This window comes from Mixophyes fleayi, chromosome 2, assembly GCF_038048845.1.
Source record: "Mixophyes fleayi isolate aMixFle1 chromosome 2, aMixFle1.hap1, whole genome shotgun sequence".
Classification (NCBI taxonomy): Eukaryota; Metazoa; Chordata; class Amphibia; order Anura; family Limnodynastidae; genus Mixophyes; species Mixophyes fleayi.
The window spans coordinates 305011264-305032229 of record NC_134403.1 but is presented as its reverse complement, the minus strand read 5'-3'; the positions used below and the strand labels follow the sequence as shown (position 1 = coordinate 305032229).

The 20966-nt window shown below is 39.3% G+C and overlaps 1 protein-coding gene across 3 annotated transcripts in view; it reads left to right on the top strand.

Annotated features, from left to right (window-relative positions):
• The first annotated feature begins 877 nt into the window (after window positions 1-877).
• LOC142139147 (granulocyte-macrophage colony-stimulating factor receptor subunit alpha-like) overlaps window positions 878-20966 on the top strand; it is a 122217-nt gene continuing 102128 nt past the window's right edge. The window contains exons 1-2 of one of the 3 annotated variants that reach the window (XM_075196502.1): window positions 878-977; window positions 2206-2256. The gene's annotated coding sequence lies outside the window, so the exon portion shown is untranslated. Of the gene's footprint in view, window positions 978-2205; window positions 2257-5006; window positions 5142-20966 lie in introns of those variants that run through there. The other 2 variants (XM_075196501.1, XM_075196503.1) reach the window with 2 other exon arrangements.

The following is a 20966-nucleotide window of genomic DNA, read 5'->3' as shown; positions in this document are numbered from 1 at the left end:
CACTTTGACTGCAAATTCAGAAGACCAAGCCTGCCAGCTCTAGTATTTGTATTTCAGCAATGACAATTAGCAATGGAGCAATTGAGCTCTGCTCTTTGTGTGTTACCTATATAACAGTGTACATTATGGGACTGCAGATTTAGAAGACCAAGCAGGCCAGACCTATTAATTTTTCTATTTCAGCAGTGACAATTAGCAATGGAGCAATGGAGCTCTCCTGAATTTCACTGGAGACTTTGAATAATGCTGCTACCCCCTCCTCTTTCTATTCTACCTATGATGCTGCTCAACTGCTCTACACACTGCCAAGAACTGTGCTACCCCTTCTATGTCCCTCTTTGAAATGGCGCTGGATCGCCATGGAGGGCAGTACTTATAGAATCCAAAACTCGCAAGATCCGAGATCCGACGATGTAACAATGAAGTTCTTCCTCGTTTTCTATTCCGATGGCGCACGAAAGAACCGAGCCGAGCGATCTGCTATCTTCGGGTGTGTTCGGTTCTCGGGGAACCGAGCCTGAGCATCTCTAGTTTGTACTGTGGAAAAAGCTGTTTAAAAAAACATAGATAATAGTTACAATATTCATATAGATTAATGTATTGTGCATGACAAATAAAAATGCAGTTAAATCATGAGAAAATGTTACCATGACAAGGAGTATGTATTGTTCTATATTTTTTTTTTATCTATTAATTAATATAGGGTTTATTTTGTTTTGGTAAAAATGTGCTAGAAAAATTACACATAGCCTGATGTCTGGGGATCTTTCATACCAACTAATAGAATATGTTGCAAATTTATTTATTTTTTATAAAAGTTTAATGTATACATCTGTGTACACAGCACTACACCCCTGTCCTCCGGCTCCCTCTTCCTGTTTCTCCTCTCACAGGGAAGACTTCCTTCATTAACCACTGCCTGCCCTAGAGAGAACATGAAAGTCACTTCCTGACACGGTTTTACATTCATTGTTAATGTGAGTTGAAAACAAAAACCCAGTTTATTTGCTTATGTACTTGTATGAATATACATTTTTGTATATCTTAACGCTATGAGCATGTGTTGCTGAGCTATCTATTTATAGTGTTTTGTGCTGCTACTGATCAGAGATGCTGTTTCTAGCATGACAATTGTAAAATCAGACTTTTATCTGAAAAGCCTATTGAGCATTGTCTTATTTATTTTATATAAGATGAAACTTTTGACTGAGGTTATGTGAGATGTGTTACATGTGTTACATTGTACTGTTTTTTGTTTCTTACATAGATATTTCTTATGTGTCTTCCGTTTTCCTGTTATGTACTGTATGATTTCAAGATTATTTTCATGATATGCTGATTTTGAAATAAAGCTGCAATCCACTGCAGGGCACTGTTCAGGCTGCAGAAAATAACATGTTTTTTTGGCAAAGACTGTTGCTTTAGCATTCTCTGTTTTAATTTATTTTAGTCTTGCTAATTTTATGTATGAAATTACATGCATACAAATAAGTAATGTTGAAGAAGTGTATCACTTAGAATGTGTGTGTGTGTGTTTTACATTTCCCGTACGGGAGGTTTCTAAATCCTGCAATTATAAGTAACTGTACTCAGTATGTAAGGGAATTGAATAGAATCCAACTGTCCCTCAAGCTGGGACTAGCTCCAAGGTTCCTTCAAAATGAGGGCCTGTCTTGAACTATTTTTATATCTTACTTGCCAACGTTTTTAAGTGCCCCTCCTGGAGTTCCCAGAGGGGGTATGGGTGGAGGGGGCAGGGCTTGATGAATCTGCCCCTGCAACGTTTTACAGCAGGGACGGGGCCAAAATGATGCAATTCGCGTAATTGCGGCTCTAATTCTGCCTACTTCACTAAAAAGTGGGCAGATGCAGGAGAATTCCCTACTCTCCCGGGAGTCTAGGAGACCTACCCAGAATTCTGGAGTCTCCTGGACATTCCTGGAATAGTTGGCTAGTAGATTTTAAACCAAGCGCTAAAATGTTTACATTTCATTATTCGCTCAAAATGAGGACTGTCCCACTGGAATTGGAACAGTTGGGAAGTACTTACCTCCTAACTATCCTGATCCACAGAACAAGAGTGAGGCTAATGTGTAAGTGGGAGGAGCTACAAATCTTTTTCCTAAAAATGTCTATTAGTTTTTCACTTCAATTTTGTTGGTTGAAAGGTGGAAAAAGGTCTGACATACTTTATCTTGATTTCAGATTTTGCATCATAAACATCCACATTTTGCATCACCTGTAATTTCGGTAAAGGTGTGTATTTTTTTAAAATCCACTGTAGATACTGCACTGCGAATACACAAGGTTGTGCATATGAAACTTATATTTCCTTGCTAACAAACAACAAAAAGTGCTTATAATACCGCCAACATATTATGCTGCTACCACACATTGGGCCAGTCTCCCACATTCCTCCTTTCCTTGGTACTCTCTATTCTTCTTGCTTCCTCACTCCTTTCTACCTACACCTTCTGATAACATTATTCCACCTTTACTCTACTCTGCCTCTGATTCATCATGATTATATTTTATTTCCTTCTTATCACATTGCCCTCTTATGCCCTAATTTAGGGTTTCCCAAAGTCAGTCCTCAGGGCTCCCCAACAGTGCAGGTTTTCAGGATCACATTTAACATAATTAGGACCACCTGTGGATCTGTTACAATGTGTCAGTCAGTAATGAATACACCTGTGCTCCAACAAGGAGATATGAAAAACCTGCACAGTTATTGAGCCCTGAAGACTGGCTTTGGGAAACCCTGCCCTAATTAGATCCTCACCAATATCAATCCATTTCAACCTTAAGATATCGTGTACTATTGAGAAGCTGCGTTAATTCTAGTTGCAAGAAGACAATGGGCTCATTAAGAGGTGGATGTATATGTGCTTAGAACGTATATAGGGAAAAGACCATTGTAATAAAATTTATTTACATGCATATGTTAAGTCAGACTCCTCTCAAGATGCATCCAAGTCATAAACAGTAACATTTGCGCTAGGTGTGTGATTGATTAAGGAAAGTAAAGCAAAAAAATTAGTAACTTTGAACCTTGGCAAAACCATGTTGCTATGCAAGGGGTGTAAATGAGTATTATTTTGCACATAAGGAAAATACTGGCTGTTTTTTCATGTAGGACGCAAATACTTGATAGCTTTATTTTTACACTGACATTAAAAGTTGATCCAGGACATGCCCTACCCCAACTATAAATCTTTCCTAACATTTTAAATTTACATTCCCCTTCAATGCAACATGGTTTTGCCAAGGTTCAAAGTTACTCATTTTTTTTGCTTTACTTTCCTTAATGAATCAGGCCCAATAAGTGTATACACCCTAACTACAGAGAGTGTACCTATGTGGCTTGACAGTTTTAATAGTAAATACTAAAGTCACATTACCCTACATGTACACAATGTAATAATATAATGAAGTATCATATATACAAGAGTGAATAGCGTCTTGGAAGTGTTATTAATGAAGGTGAAAGTCACATTTTCAATATAACATGTAATTAAATAGAAACTCAAATGCAAAATGCAAATTAGATTACATTAAATACAAACATCTGTTGCTTTCCTCTTTAGAAATCCAAGAGGAATCTTATTTTCTGCAGTAGTCCAAAAGGAAATGTTAAGTAATGTGAATAGACGGCTGTGACTTGACATAATATAGCTTCAATGCTAATGATTTAAATGTTATCAGCTGGGGTGGGGAGTCAAAACACCAATGAGAAACAACTAGATAGTGCTGCTGATAGTCATCATCATCATTGCGTATCATTGCGCCAGCCCTCCGCAGCATCCAATCCTGCATAGAGAGAGATTGCTTGTTTGCTTGGAAGTTGCTTGTAGTGGGGGGACATAGCAGGAATAATTCATCTCCACTGGTGCAGAAAGTAGCTTCATTGTAGGAGGCATCGGGCAGCAGGAAGGTTAAAGAGTAATTTTAATAATACATGTCCCTTTTTCTCATCCCTCACTGACCAATGAGATGAGAACTGGCACATACCTCCAAAATATCACGATTTTGTTGGGGGCTGTCCTGATTTGTCAACCTCAAAGGAAACAGAGCTTCCACAATTGTGGACTGAGTTCCGGCAACCAGGGGGCATGTCTGTGCGGATCAGGGCAGGGTTGGGTGGATCACGGGGTGTTTATTTTGTCCTCATTTTGCATGTCTAAATTTTAAGAGCTATGGGGACATGTTTCATTTGAATTGTCTGATACATCTGTTGCTTCTATACAAAAGCATTGTGGTGAAGCCGGGGATTAGAACTATGAGGCAGCCAATGGCTAGGTAGCTGCTGTGCTTCCATCCCTCACACTTTACCTGGGCTTATTTCTGAATGGGGCCTGGAGCTACAGCTCCATCAGCCCCTATGGTAATCCAACCTTGTGCTTAATGAATGACAATACTGCATATATAATTCCCTAACATGACTAGTTCTGGCTGTTAGTGGTAGCCAGGAAATCCAGAGTGTGTGTTAGGATTATGTAATTCGGTTGTGGGATCCCAATTGAAGCACACAGTGTGACTGTGTTTAAAGAGGACAGTGGTTTGCTTCAAATGCCAAAGTGCTAGGTGCTTTGAAGGTATTTTAAGATAAGTTCAATTATATCATTGCAGTAATATCAATAGAACATTCCCCATTACAGTTCAGAGAAGATTTGTATTAAGTCTCACTGGCCTAATGGGCGTAACATAACAAATATATTCAATCTAATTACACTACCAAAAGAATACCCTATAATAATTGAGTATAAATGGACAAGCCACAACAATCTGAAAATTGTCTAAGAAATCAAGGGACAAAAACTTTCCAGTATAAAAGGAGTTAATCTGATTACCTACCCAATAGTTACATATGTTCCAGTAATTAGACTCAGTTCCTGTAATAGTGACTGCTGTAAACCTCAACAACAAAAAAAAGAGATAACACTGATAACACTAGTTGAAATACTGTATAACTTCTAAGTTTGTCAATGATCAGTCTCCTTCTCTCTGAGATATGTTTTCAGTGCACTAACTGGCTCTGTCTTTGTCAGTTAAACCAGCTATTCAAATTTTATTTTGACTAAACTAATGGGCTGACAGTGCAAATACAGCAAGATCTGCAAAGAAACATCTTCAGAACTAAGGTGAGAAGAGATGGTTGCTATCATTTACAGTAACTGTAGAAACTGGCCAGTATCAGTGGGCACAGGGGAGATGAGGTTGTACTTGCCAAAGAAAAAGAGAGAGGGATCAAGGAAAAAACTAGAGTATTCCGTAAATCTCATGAGCCATATATTGGTTAGAATAACCTCTCCTGAAATGAAATTTAATATTGGGCTATATATATATACACATATATCATTTTGCTAATTTTGTTATTACTATATACATATCGGAGTTGGAATGTTATGACTTGACCCGCTGTGGGTATAATTTTCCGATTATTTGCACATATATTGAATATTCTGAGAGATGTTTTCCCTTATGGAATTAATATGAGGTCTAATAATATTATTTGTGTTTTGTCTCTCTAAAATGGGTGAGGAGATGATAGTTTAAGTCCGAGAGAAAAATCCTATATTATAGTAATAATGTGCGGAACGAACTATACCATTATCGTAGATCTTTATTATAGATTAATTAAGACAATTATATGTTTGTGATATTTTAATGCTGTAACATACAAAGGATATAACTGAGAGATAAACAATCAGCTATATTATCTAAAACAACGAAATTTAAATGAACTTATAGCTTGCAAGAAATCTTTTATATAGTTTTTTCATTATTCCTTTCTTTCGAAATGGGAAATACTATGTATACTCACATGTTTAATTTGGTCCATAAGGTCATAAGGTAAAGTTTTGAGTATCGTTGGTAAACTACTAATTCTTTTGAGGATCTATTGCTTTTATTTTGTTTTTTGAACAGTTGTAAAGAGCTGCTTATATATCGATGTTTTTATTTTACATTATTAATGACTGTTATTTGTGAAGTATTGTAAAAGTCACGGAGAATGATGCTACCAACTAATGAGTGAATGTTAGCAGCTGTCCCACTAATCAGAAGCAGACACGATCGGCTTTAGAGCCGCTCGTGAAGTTACTTGGTAAACGCCTGCCATATCAAAATGATAGTGAAAAACTTTTAACAGTCTTACATTGTATTAGTTTTATATTTGTTAACAGATTTTATGAATATGTATTTGTTAAATATTTGCTCATCACGCAGAATTAAATTACTCTTATGTTATTAAGAGAAGGATGTGTTTGGTATAGAGGTAGAGGCCTAATTAAGAAAACCTGCTATAAACCTCCATATAAATGGCAAAAGAAGCTAGACTAGATTATTTCTCCTGACAAAGTTGTTGAGCAACGAAACACGTAGGGTATAATACAATTGATATCCCTGCTGATCACGGACTACAATTGCTGTCTGAGATATTTTATTATATGCTATTTTACAAGAATCTTTCTGGTATGTGCAAATCATCTCTGTCTTTTTGTTGTTAAAGTATGGTAATGCACTATGGAGGCGGCCCTGTCTGCTTCATTATATATATATATATGCTATCTCCCCTATCCTTAAGAAACCCAATCTTGACCCCACCTCTCTTGCTAACTACCGCCCTATCTCTCTTCTCCCATATGCCTCCAAATTACTTGAGCGGATTGTCTGCAGCCGCCTCACCAGACACCTCTCTGACAACTCCCTCCTTGACCCTCTCCAATCCGGCTACCGCCCCCTCCACTCCACTGAAACAGCCCTGGCTAAAGTTACCGATGATCTCCTATCAGCCAAATCCAAGGGTCACTACTCCATACTCATCCTCCTTGACCTCTCCGCAGCCTTCGACACCGTGGACCATCCCCTCCTACTGCAAACTCTTCTTTCACTCGGCCTCTCTGGCTCTGTCCATGCCTGGTTCACCTCATACCTTGCTAATCGCTCCTTCTCCGTATCCACGTCTGGTTCTTCCTCCACCCCCTCCCCTCTCCCTGTTGGAGTCCCTCAGGGCTCTGTTCTTGGCCCTTTACTCTTTTCGCTCTATACTTCCTCCCTTGGGGCTCTCATCTCCTCTTTCGGTCTTCAGTATCACCTATATGCTGATGATATTCAACTCTACATCTCTTCTCCTGATCTTTCCTCCTCCCTCCTCTCTCGTGTAACTGACTGCCTCTCAGCCATCTCATCCTGGATGTCCTCTCGCTTTCTTAAAATTAACATCTCCAAAACCGAACTCATTGTCTTTCCCCCACCCAGGCTCCCTTCTCACCATGACCTCTCTATCGTTGTTAACAACTCCACTATCTCCTCTGTCACCCAACTCCGCTGCATAGTGTCACTCTCGACTCCTCTCTCTCTTTTGCCCCCCACATTCAATCCCTTGCCCAAGCCTGTCGCTTCCAACTCCGTAACATTGCCAGCATCCGTCCCTTCCTCTCTCAAGATGCCACCAAAACTATCATCCATGCCCTCATCATCTCCCGTCTCGACTACTGCAACCTCCTTCTTTCTGGCCTCCCCTGCTCCCACCTTGTCCCCCTCCGCTCTATACTCAATGCGGCTGCAAGACTCATCTTCCTCTCACGCCGCTCCTCCTCTGCCTCCCCTCTCTGTCTTTCCTTACACTGGCTCCCCTTCCCCTACAGAATCCTTTTCAAACTCCTCACCACCACTTACAAGGCTCTCTCTCAGTCTACTGCCCCTTACATCTCTAACCTCCTCTCCATTCACACTCCCGCCCGCTCCCTGCGCTCGGCCAATGATCGCCGCCTCTCCTCCACTCTGATCACCTCTTCCCACTCTAGAATCCAAGACTTCTCCCGTGCTGCACCCCTTCACTGGAACGACCTCCCACGCTCCATTCGTCTCTCACCCAATCTGTGCTCCTTCAAGCGGGCACTTAAAACTCACCTGTTCCTTAAGGCCTACCAACCATCCACTTAACCTCTCTCCTCTTCTGCTTCTCCCCTGCCCCCTTTCTCTCTCCCCGTTGCTTCACTGGCTCCCTTTTGTGCCTGACTTTGTTTACCCTCCCTTAGGATGTAAGCTCGAATGAGCAGGTCCCTCTTCCCTCCTGTCTCCATACCTGTTCTTCTGCTCCGTCTCTAATGTATCTGCCTGCTTGGAGTTCCTGAAGTACTGGTACTTTGTGTTTATTGTCCTGTACTGTTTTACCCTGTATAGTCTACTGTTTGTACCATGTACGGCGCTGCGGAAACCTTGTGGCGCCTAACAAATAAACGATAATAATAATAATAATAATTATATATATATATATATATATATATATATATGTATATATATATATATATATATATATATGTATACATATACATATATATGTATTTATATATATATATATATATATATATATATATATATATATATATATATATATATGTATATGTTTGTATATATATATATATATATATATATATATATATATATATCTAATATATATAAGCCTAGTGGCGTGTGTTAGTCTGTGTGTGTGTGAAAAAAAAAAAACAAGCTGCAGCGCCACCTGCTGGGTGGAGTTATACACTGAGCTACTAAATTCTTAGTGTGTGTGGAAAAAAAACTCAGAAAGGGCTGAAATTTAGTATACTAAGATGTTTTTAATTTGTTAATTTAATTTGTTAATTGTTAAAAGTGTTTATAAAGATTTTAAAAAAATATATATATATTTCTTGAAGGAGAAGTGACAGTTGGGAGTGGTTGGTGGTTGCCGGGGGTGACAGTTGGGAGTGGTTGGTGGTTGCCGGGGGTGACAGTTGGGAGTGGTTGGTGGTTGTCGGGGGTGACAGAGCGAGAGGAGTGTGATACTCAGGACCGCTGAGAGAGATCCCTGTGTCTGGATAGACATCTGGATAGATGTGGCGATAAAGATGAAGGATGAGGTGATGGAGAAAAATGACGAGGTGGTGACATGTGGATAAAACCACGTTAAAAAAGGGCGCCTGCGTCGGGAAGTAACGCTCTTCCCCTGAAGAGGCCTGGGCTAGGCCCAAATGCATGACAAGAACCTTTTTAACACCTTAAGTAGCTTGATTTGACTAGAATGCATGAGTATCATGCACGGGTTAACTTGTATATATATATATATATATATATAAATATATATATATATATATATATATATATATATATATATATATATATATATGTGTATATATATGTGTATATATATATTTATATATATGTATTTGTCTATATGTATGTGTATATATATATATATATATATATATATATATATATATGTATATAAATATATATCTATGGGTAAACAGTTAAGATAAGTTTGAGAGGCTGTGATACTGTGATATGGGTATGTATAAACTGTATTATGATTGTAAATTACATTAATTGACTGTAATTCCGTCTGGTCATCATGATTTTAGTTTTATGTATTATAATATTTTAGCACCAATGACTCATGAATACATAAATACATTAATCTTGCAGCATCTCCATCAGCAGATGAGTAATACTACTCATAAAGGTAGAGAACCATTGGGGTAGAACACATATAAACACAGGAAAGGTTGGATGACTACTTTAAATTATTACAAAGTTTTTATAAACTGATATTTAAAATGTAAAAATGTCTTTAGTCCCTCAAAGGACAGTGTACATAGGGGCACTTGTACTTACATCTACGATAACAATAATTATGTCCTGCAGAATTTGATACAATTTTCACATTCCCAAATGCAAATTCATATAAAACGCATCTTTATATAAATCACCACAGTCATCCTAAGACACTAAAATGTAAAGACATACACAAAATGGGTGCTAAGAAAAAGGCAGACTTTACCAAAAAAGATTTCAAAATGTAACAGGGCTGAGGGATTGAATCGTGAGACAGTTCCAGTACACTAAACTAATTGAGAAGGATCCAGTAAACTATTATATATATTTAATATAAGAAGATATGTAATATTGACTGAATGTGTTTTTTCTTTTGCTGGTTTCATGAATTCACTTTTTACATGGTGATAGATGTAAAATCTGCAACAATCAAATGTGTTAAATTCAAAAGATATTTTTCTCACTGTGATTTTTTAAAATAGTTGATTCACTACTTTCTGCCTGTGATGCGTTTTTTTTTAAAAAATGATGCTCCTCTTCAGTTACAATGAAACTTTTGGGGTATATTTTAGACAATTGCAAAGGTAAATTGTGCAAAAAATGTGGTGTTACCCACAGCAACCAATCAAATTCTTACTGTCATATTTATAGTACAGTTTAGAAGATGACGAGAATGTCTGATTGGTTGCTATTAGTTACAACACCTTTTCTTCACAGTTATCTATGCAACACTTTTAATAAGTGCTGACACTGTGTCGCACTAGTATACCATGGGCACTGTACACTATCCTTCTTAGACCTAACTAAGCTGGGTAATCAGTTACTGCATTTTGGAAGCTGTTGCAAGTCATTGTTGCTTTAGAGGAGTGATGGGCAAGAGACGCCCTAGGGCTACAGTCAGCACTCCAAGCCTTCTCCTGTGGCCCCCAGCTCCTTCCTACTTTATTGTCAGATTTGTTTTTTATATCTTGTAACACTTGTATAGAATGCTAGCTGGCATGTTAATAACGATAAGTGTCTCTTTCTTTGATTAAATGTATTGTTTTACCTTATTACTGAGATTAAAGGTAATGTGCAGCCCTTTTGAAGGTTAGATGGCCGCCCATGTTGCCCCTGGAGGTTGCCTATAACTGCTGTAGAAGATTAAATGTACAAACTTTACCAGTGAACCACTGATAACAATGTCCAAAACAAATGACTTTGTTTTAATGCTTCATATCTCAGGAGTCGCTGTGTATTATTTTTATTTTTAAAAATACACTAGAACACATGGAATGTGAACTATATATATCTTGCAAAACAAGTGCTAACTCAGAATTGGCATACTGATTAATTGCAGGCACGAATCCTAATTGAATATGTTCCATAAAGTTTAACAGAAACACAACATTACATAAACTATTACACAAATCATTGATATAACTGCAAACATAGATTCCATTGATCTTTTATCCCTCTTACATATCCATTATCTGTGGACATATTAACTGAAGAGTTTAATGAAGTACCATACATCTAACTAGGCTTGGCCTTCTTCTTTAGTGCTCTTACCCACTGGTGTTTAAAGGCTGTAACAGACAATTATAACTCAAGTTCAAAGCATGCAATTGCATGTAAAAAACAAACATGCTTTGTGTCCATACCCATTTGTGTTCATGTATCCGTTTGCTTTGCAGCACTTTTTTGTAGACACTAATTTACCTCTGTGGGAGCACATAATCATTTATAGTTAATGAGATCCATTACATCAGCGCTGTGTTGTATTTTTCACGTTCATGTCAGTGGCCCATTCATTCCATTGGGCTATTTATTTCAATGGTGTTGTGTGCTACATGTATAAACCTCATTGAAATGAATAGTCAATTTAAATGAATGGGACTTTTACATGAATGGAGCTTAACAGTATAGTCAACGAGTTTTTTCACCTATATCAAGAGATACAATTATGACCTGATTCATTAGGGGACATAAATCCCGATATGTGCAGTATTTCGTGTTAATTTGCACTGAGTATGACCAGAAATGGACTATACGCCAGTGAACACAAAAACATGCAATTCTTCTTTGAACGCAAAGGACACTTCCGGCAGTCTATGATTTCATGGACGGAACAGGGGAGGCAAGCGGCGTATGCACTTAATCAATTTAAAGTATAAGCATGCCAAGGTCGAGCCCACGAGCTTTAGGTATCTCCAAAGTATGTTTTTTTCAGTCATATAACTTGCACCAGCTCCAGGTCAAGTGTAAGTGGCAAGTGATAGTGATGATGGTGCATGCTAGAACATTTCTTGCAAACAAGAGCAACCATAAAAATGCATTTTATTTACAGTAGACAGTAATACCTCGCCCCCCTTCGCTCTGTTCTCAATGCGGCTGCCCGACTCATCTTTCTCTCACGCCGCTCCTCCTCCGCCTCCCCTCTCCGCTTTGCCTTACACTGGCTCCCCTTCCCCTACAGGATCCTTTTCAAGCTCCTCACCACCACTTACAAAGCCCTCTCCCAGTCTACTGCCCCCTATATCTCCAACCTCCTCACCATTCACAGCCCTGCCCGCTCCCTGCTCTTAGCCAATGACCGTCGCCTCTCCTCCACTCTGATCACCTCTTCCCACTCCAGAATCCAAGACTTCTCCCAAGCTGCTCCCCTCCACTGGAACGACCTCCCTCGCTCCATCCGTCTCTCACCCAGTCTGTGCTCCTTCAAACGGGCACTCAAAACTCACCTGTTCCTCAAAGCCTACCAACAATCCACGTAACCCTTACCTTGTTGCACCTTCGCAAACATCCTTCTCTCGTTCTCCCCTCTCTCCACCAGCCCCACCTTTCTCTCCCTTACTTTAATGGCTCCCTCCTGTGCCTGTTTGTCCACCCTCCCTTAGGATGTGAGCTCGTATGAGCAGGGCCCCTCTCCCCTCCTGTCTCCATACCTGTTCTTCTACTCCATCTTCACTCATATGTCTGCCCGGAGTTCTGAAGTATTGGTACTTTGTGTTTATTGCTCTGTACTATGTCACCCTGTATGGTCTCCTGTTTGTATTATGTACGGCGCTGCGGAAACCTTGTGGCGCCTAACAAATAAATGATAATAATAATAATAATAATAATAATAACCTGATAAATATATTTCATGAAAAAAAAGCTTTTATTTTTTTAATGTTTTTTTTATTAATGACTATATTATTAACAGGTGGCAATAATTGAATTATTTGGTGTGAGCATTTTCCTGGGACTTTATATTCCACATATGTATTGTACATATTCTGTAGTGTATTGTTCCTGTTCCTGTATTGTCCTGCAAGTGACATATATGAAGAGACTAGACCTGTATTAAACAAGAGATGTTACTTCAGATCCACTTGTAGTTGAATGCAGATGTGTATGTATGCCCATATTACATGTATTTTTTAAACAAGCGCACAATAAATTCATTTTACATGTCTTAATGAATCAGGTTCTTAGTTTCTATTGATGTGTGAGTTCCCTGTCTACCAGCCAATCACATTGCAGCTAAATTGGGAATCTGCTTGCAATTGGCTGTGCGACTGATGACACTCCAGATTAGATCATTCTACTGTCATTCCTAGTGAGCATTTTGCCTTATCTTCTATGGGTTTTTTTAATCTCATGGATTACAAGATGAAGATTTTCTCTTGATTTATAATTAGAGGAGTTTCCAATTGGGTAACAAATTAAGACCATTGTTTTTATTGCTAAAGTGATTTGGAGTTCTTTTTTCATTACAATAACAGTAGATTTAATAAAAATGTATGTGAAATTTACATATTTTTACTATTTTAGTAGAAAGGAATGGTGTTTTAGGGACCACTTTCCATTGCACTGGGCACAGGAAGGTGGCACAACTGCCATTCCAGAGATCCCAATATTTATAATTACCCCTACTATCATCTACAAGTGGGATGCTGTTTTTCTTGGGCATCTACTTTCATAGAGGCTCCAGCCCTGTTCTAAATGGTATTTTGCTGGTTTTGACTATGAGAGGGGAAATCAATGCTTGTGGACTCCCTGACAATGTTAGGTCTCAGTCTCAGCCCAGGCTCTGCAGATGGGTCTAGTTTCCACACTAGCAGGGGGGCACCAAACTTATTATCCCCCTATTTTGGTGAGATCCAACCCAGGCTCTCCATTGCTGGGGCTGATTAAGTGGGGCAAACTGTCTAATATTTGTATTTATTTGTATATATATATATGGAGCTTTCCAATTAATTTTAATGGCCCATTCATTCCAATGGGGATTCTATATCGTATCCACTTCAAAACTGCAGGCTTTTCAACCAGATTAAGATCCCATTGGGCCCTAGGCAACAAACAGGTTTGAGCCCCCATCCCATCCACCATTGTTGCCTAATGGATTATCTGGCTATGACCAGACTAAATTTTTAACATTAGAAACATTAACAATTTGTGAGACATTGTTTTTTTTATTTTTTTATTTTTAACTTGTTTACTCTGGTATAGTGGACACCAAATATGTGCATTTAAACAAAATTTGACACAATTCAATATTATTGTTTCCCTTTTTATGGTATACTGCCACTGCACACAGGTACATAAGACCCATACACATAGTCCTTGTCTTGATGGAAAGTAGGCTGGCTGGGCGTAGGAAGACAAATCATGTAATGCTTGATGTTATTTGAGGGGTATGCTGTCATCCTGTTTGACATTACCACACAAGGTATTAAATAGTATAGCTACAATGCGGAGGGGTTTAGGGAAGATGTCATTGGGTGATGTCATCAAGACCCATTAATCACTGCTGTACCGCTGCTGTACACTGTTCACTTTGCTTATGTTTGAATTGTAGCCCAAACCAAACAATGGTAGTGAAAGTGAGAGAGCGCAACTGATATTTCCAGTCACAGTAAATGAATATCATGTTTAAGGTTTAAGGCCAAGATGCTGTAAGCTCTCTTATTGAATTTAAGGAGATCTAAACAGTTTGTTGATGGCTTCATAGTCTCCTTAACACAGAGCCGTAACTTAGAATTCTAGCGCCTGGGGCGAGAAAGACAAATGCCGCCCCCCTAGCCCTCAATTTTAACAAAATGAACCTAAGATATTCCTAAATTGCGCCCCCCTTCAGCGTTGCGCCCTGGGCGGTCGCCCCTGTTGCACAACCCTAGTTACGGCCCTGCCTTAACATTACGATGTTATGATCTAGGAGAAACTCCTGTTTATGTAACACTTACACATTTTAGCTATTCTCTCTCTAACTCACTTATGTTTAATACAACATCAAAAAGTAAAGAAATGTAATACCTAAACTTTTATTATAGCTCATTTTTTAAGAGTTTCACTAACACATTATATGCTAATAGGTCCTATTTCTCTAATGTATATATATTGTGACATGGGCACACTTCTGGTGATGCATACACAAACAACTTCTTGCTTAATAAACTTTACTTTTATTGTTCACTACACAGATAAATTGCACACTTTCCATCAGGATGACACAAAGCAACCTAACACTGACTAGATACAGTCCTTCTGTCTAGACACCGGACACTATCTGACATTGGTCGCACTGAACAAATGGAAAAGACTGTTTTTTAGATTTTGCACTCCTCCCACAGTCCTAGCTTAATTGGCAGGTGACACTCCATCTTGCCTTTAAAAACAATTCTCTGCAGGTGTTCTGTTTAATCACTCTTCACTACAGACACACCCTGTCAGCCTGTTAGTAGTAGTTTACATGTCACTTCAAAATATGTATCACTCCCTTAGTCATTATATATCTATATCTATATATTCCATTGACAAAAAACCTTACGGTTTAACATGTCCAATTAAGGTTCCTTACACTTACACACCATCTAAAATGTAAGAAAGTTATTGAAACTGTTCCACTCAAACTCCAAAAAGCAATGAAATTATGACGATTAAGGCAGGAACCTTAATGGACGTGTTACTTGCGCAGTACAGACATGGTATTCCATCACATCCTGTGGTTAGCTGCAGATTCAGCACTATCATGGAGTGAGATTACTGTCACTCACAAAATGGTGGAGCTACTAATTCACTCGAATACACACATGCTGTACTATTACATTTTCTTAGTTTAGCTTTATCGTAGTTTAGGGAAAGTTCAGGCTGCGGGTAGAAGTGATCACGTTTAGAAGTATGTGGTGAAGGCAGAGTGTCGGTCGAGCGCGGTCTGGGCTGTTTGTTCTCACTGTCCCTCTTCTGCAGCACAGGCACCCGTCCGATTGTTGCCTGACATGGATCATTTTTGCCGGGAAGATGCGAGTTCCCAGACTCCCTTCTTGTTAATGCCTTATGCGGTACCATGTTTTTAAATAGATTATTTTTTTGCTCTAGTGAGGTTTATGTTTGAGCTGTCAGTGTAGACAAATTAAAAAGAAAAAGTCTCTTGTAACGGGGCACTCATAAACTCACAATAAGTTTGAATTTGCTTTTATTACAATTCAACATACTTTATTTCATTGATTAAAATCATATTTCAACTGCCATGTGTTGAAATCAGTAGATGGTGAAATGTTAAAACATAGTGAGATTTAGTGAGCAATTGGAAATATGGAGAGTGTGTGTGAAAATATTGCTGTTGCAACAATAAAGGAAGACCCCCTTGGTTGAAACGTCTAATATTCCCTAATATCTTCTGCGCTTAGCAGTATTAAACCATATCTTTAAGGATACCTTTTAGTTTATACCGTTTATATAAGTACCAATATCCCAAAATATTGTTCGGAGTGAATGTTTATTGACACAGCTAATTTGTAATATAATGGGGCAGGGACTGATGTGAGTTTTTTGTGCAGAGCTGCGGAATTAATGGCGCTGTATAAATAGCTGCTGCTGCTGCTGATGATAATAACTGTGGCTTAGTGGTTAGTACTTCTGCCTCACAGCACTGGGGTCATGAGTTTGATTTCTAACCATGGTCTTATCTGTGTGGAGTTTGTATGTTCTCCCTGTGTTTGTGTGGGTTTCCTCCGGGTGCTCCGGTTTCCTCACACACTCCAAAAAAACACTGTACTGGTAGGTTAATTGGCTGCTATCAAAATTGACCCTTGTCTCTCTCTCTCTGTCTGTGTGTATGTTAGGGTATTAAACTATGAGCTCCAATGGGGCAGGGTGAGTGAGTTCTCTGTACAGCGCTGCAGAGTTAATGGTGCTGTATAAATAGCTGCTGCTTATGATGATGATAACCTCACTATTACAGATTTAACCATAAACAATCAGATTACTGTTTAATGGAAATGTTACATATTGATTAGTATCAATATCAGTTGTCTTCATTTTCCTTTGATAAGTGTCATTTTAATCGTCCAGATAGAAATCCATGTCAGCAGCATCTCTCACTGTCAGAGCAGGACACTCTCTATCACACTCAATAAGTTAAACTGATCCAGGCAGTAAATCTCAGAATAACAGACTATATATACCCTCTAGCCAATCCATAATCTGCCATGCAAATCAACCCAAAGAGACCATCATCATCATCACCATTTATTTATATAGCGCCACTAATTCCGCAGCGCTGTACAGAGAACTCACTTACATCAGTCCCTGCTCCATGAGAGAGAGAGAGAAAGAGACTAGGGTCAATTTTGATAGCAGCCAATTAACCTACTATTATATTTTTGAAGTGTGGGAGGAAACCCACGTAAAAACGGGGAGAACATGCAAACTCCACACAGTTATCTGTGTGGCCATGGTCGGGAATTGAACTCATGACCCCAGCGCTGTGAGGCAGAAGTGCTAACCACATAGCCACCATGCTGCCCCATGTGTTATATCTATAGTAGCTGCTGCTCTCCGTTTCACCCTCAGTTTACAATAGGTATCAGTTTTGTTATTCTCCAATGTATGGATTAGTAATTAATTATGTGAATACAGCACCAACCTAAAATCCTATGCACAGGGTTAATCTTTCAAGAATGCACAGCTGTATCTCCTGTGTGAGCCTTATGCTTTCCCACACAATGTCACCACTCCAAGACTGCTGAGCTGTCCCTATCTGGTAGCTACAATCTTGTGTTACTTATGAGTGTTAGTTAGCAAACATTGTATTAATGATAACGTTGTTGCTTTTAGGGGAGTATTCAATTGTTAGCGTTAACGGGAAAAAACGAGCGCTCAAAAAATCTTAGCGTTAATACGGTAATTACTCGTGAAATTTCCGAGCTGAAATTCCGCGAGTAAACTACCGTATTAACGCTTTTCATGCGCAATATTACCGTATAAACGGTAATATTTTTTGAGCGCTCATTTTTTCCCGTTAACGCTAACAACTGAATACCCCCCTTAGAGAGAGGAGGGTTTGATTGTTAGGGGGGTATTCAATTGTTAGCGTTAATGAAAAAAAACGAGCGCTCAAAAAATATTACCGTTTATACGTTAATATTGCGCGCGAAAAGCGCGAGCGGCGAGCTGAAATTCCGCGAGTAATTACTGTATTAACGCTAAGATTTTTTGAGCGCTCGTTTTTTTTCGTTAACGCTAATAATTGAATACCCCCCTTAGACTCCTACCAGCATTCATTCTGGCTGAGCTGTCACTATCTCTTAGCTTTAATCTTGAGTTGCTTTATCCCATCACTGTTAATTACAAAGCTAGTTGTACTGATAGTTGGACTGCTTTCTGACGGAGGAGGGGCTGAGTGTTGGATGTTAACCTGCTGTCGGCTATTTCATTCATTCAGGGTATGAAGTCATCTCTCCGCACTGATCTAAGTAGTGTTACCTAAACTAGCAGTTTTCCATTGCATGCCCTGTAGTACTAATAATTATATTGCTTTGACAGAATGAGACATTAGTTGCTGACCTCATATTGAATAAAGAGCACACTGTTTCATTCATTTATCCTTACAGCACTGGGGTCATGAGTTCAATTCCCGACCATGGCCTTATCTGTAAGGAGTTTGTATGTTGTCCTTGTGTTTGCGTGGGTTTCCTCCCTCAATCCAAAAACATACTAGTAGGTGAATTGGCTGCAATCAAATTGACCCTAGACTCTCTCTCTGTCTGTGTATGTGCATGTATGTTAAGGAATTTAGACTATAAGCTCCAATGGGGCAGGGACTGATGTGAGTGAGTTCTCTGTACAGCGCTGTGGAATTAGTGGTGCTATATAAATAAATGATGATGATGATGATTTATCCGAAGGAAACTGTACGGACATATTCCAGAGAGTGATTAAGGCTATTCTACATGTCTTGTAGAGGGTTAAGGTATCTATAAGCTCTTTAACTCAAATTTCATTTAGCATTCATATTTTCCATTGTAACTTAGTTTCTTAAAAAGTGTTATAATCACCAAGGGAGTCTCTGAAGACAGTGTACAAACACGCTGCTGCTGAGCAGCTCCGTGCAGTGTCCTAATGTTTCATATTCCCCTGCACTGATTATCACTGGGTATATAGATATATACTGCTGCTGAGCTGTCAGCTCCGTGCAGGATCCCGATGTTTCATATTCCCCTGCACTGATTATCACTGGGTATATAGATATATACTGCTGCTGAGCTGTCAGCTCTGTGCAGGATCCCGATGTTTCATATTCCCCTGTACTGATTATTACTGGGTATGCTAGATACGATACTGGTGCTGTAAGTAGTATAGAGGACTGAGGTATCAGATATGTAGTTATGGAAGTGGAAGCCCAGGGCCAGGTCCACTAGATTCGGTCACAATCTGGCAGCGAGTCCTGAGAGCGATTGGAGGCTGAGCTGGATGGTTAAGTGGATTAGTGGAGAGACTTATGTGTTTCCAAAGGGCTGAGACGCTGTGTGTAAAATTGGAACTGATGGCTAAGTTAAGCAGCCAGGTTGCAGGGGCGGCGAAGCTGCAAGTAGTAGATCCGGGCGTAGTGGTGTGAATTGCAGGAGACGTGCATTTTAGCAGGGCTGTAAGTCATTAGAATGGCAAGACAGCTAGGAGGCTGGAGTCAGGCGCTGAAGTAATGGACTGCCTCGAGAATGACAAAGCTGCCTGGAAGCCCTGTTAAGAACAGAGAAAGGACATCTCCAGTTTAAGGGAGAGTTGTTAGGTTATGACTACAATCCACATTGTTCCCTGAGGATAATTGGTGACACAAAGCACAAAACAGTTATTATATCCTATTCCCCCCTCAGTGATCAGTGCAGGATCCACAGAACAGTTTTAAATCTCCCACCCCCCAGCTCATTGCAGTGAATAAATTAACTGACCTCACTGAGGGGCGGGAGGTTTAAACGGCTCTGTTACAGCCGCCTCTGGCACCACACGAACCATTAAACTTTACAATGAGAACCGTGCCAGGGCTAAAAATGCTAATGTGTTTTCCCCGCAGCCCCAAGACCCCAATTATCTTCCCTGTTACCCACTAATATGGCTAATTTATCCTGCTCACAAAAGGAAACTTCTTAGCGAGAGGGTCAGTCAGCAATATTTGTGCTCGCAAGTGAAGCCAGTCTGAGTACACCCAGCACACACCTCTATCTGACATGCGCAACATTATGAAATCCCCTATCTTTAAAATGGGGCATATTTTACCAAATTGTAAAAAAATTGTACATTTCTCAAAATTTTAAACGCTCAAAGGCACTCTTTAGCCCTAATAGCTTTCTTACAAAAGAAGCCCCAGGTCTTTAAACACCCTGTACACCGAGTTATGCTCTCCCAAAAAACCCAGAAAAACGTCGACTTTTGCAAAACAGGAAGTTGAAGTTTAGATTATTCCTAATTTGTCATTTTTTATTCTTTTTTCTGGACATTTAGCATGCAGCACCTATGGACAGTTCCCCATTAACATGCCAAATTTCAGCTTAATAGCTTTAATACATTTTAAAATGTAGACCCTCAAACACCATGCCCCCCCTCTCACAGATTTCTAATGGCAGAATGTCTTTTATAGATGTAACCTTAATATAAGGGCACGGCTGTGCCCTTATAATATATATTTATTTTTGTAGCATGGGTGCAGGACAACTGTGTCTATTTACTTTCCAAAATGTCTAACTTTATTCATTCATACCATTGTTCATCCAATGAACTTCACTTGTTAATTTAATTACAGTCGTGCGCCCCGGGCTGCCTGTCAATATCCGGGACGCAGTGGCAGTGTGAGCTGTCAAGGTTGCCTTTGCATCACAATGATTATACCCCTTCTTGAGGACTGCCCAAGTCTCGGGCAGTCCACGTTACTCCAGGTTTAGTCGAAGCTTAACCTGGGGAAATTATTTTTCCACCCTCTCTCCCACATAAATATTTACGAGTTCCCTGGTTTGATTCAGAAGGGCAGCAATATCAGAATATATAGCTTTTTTGGGGGTGTGCAACTGCTGCTGAATCTTACACACAAAAACCCAGTTTTTTTCAAAATTATGTCACTTGTCGCTGCCCCA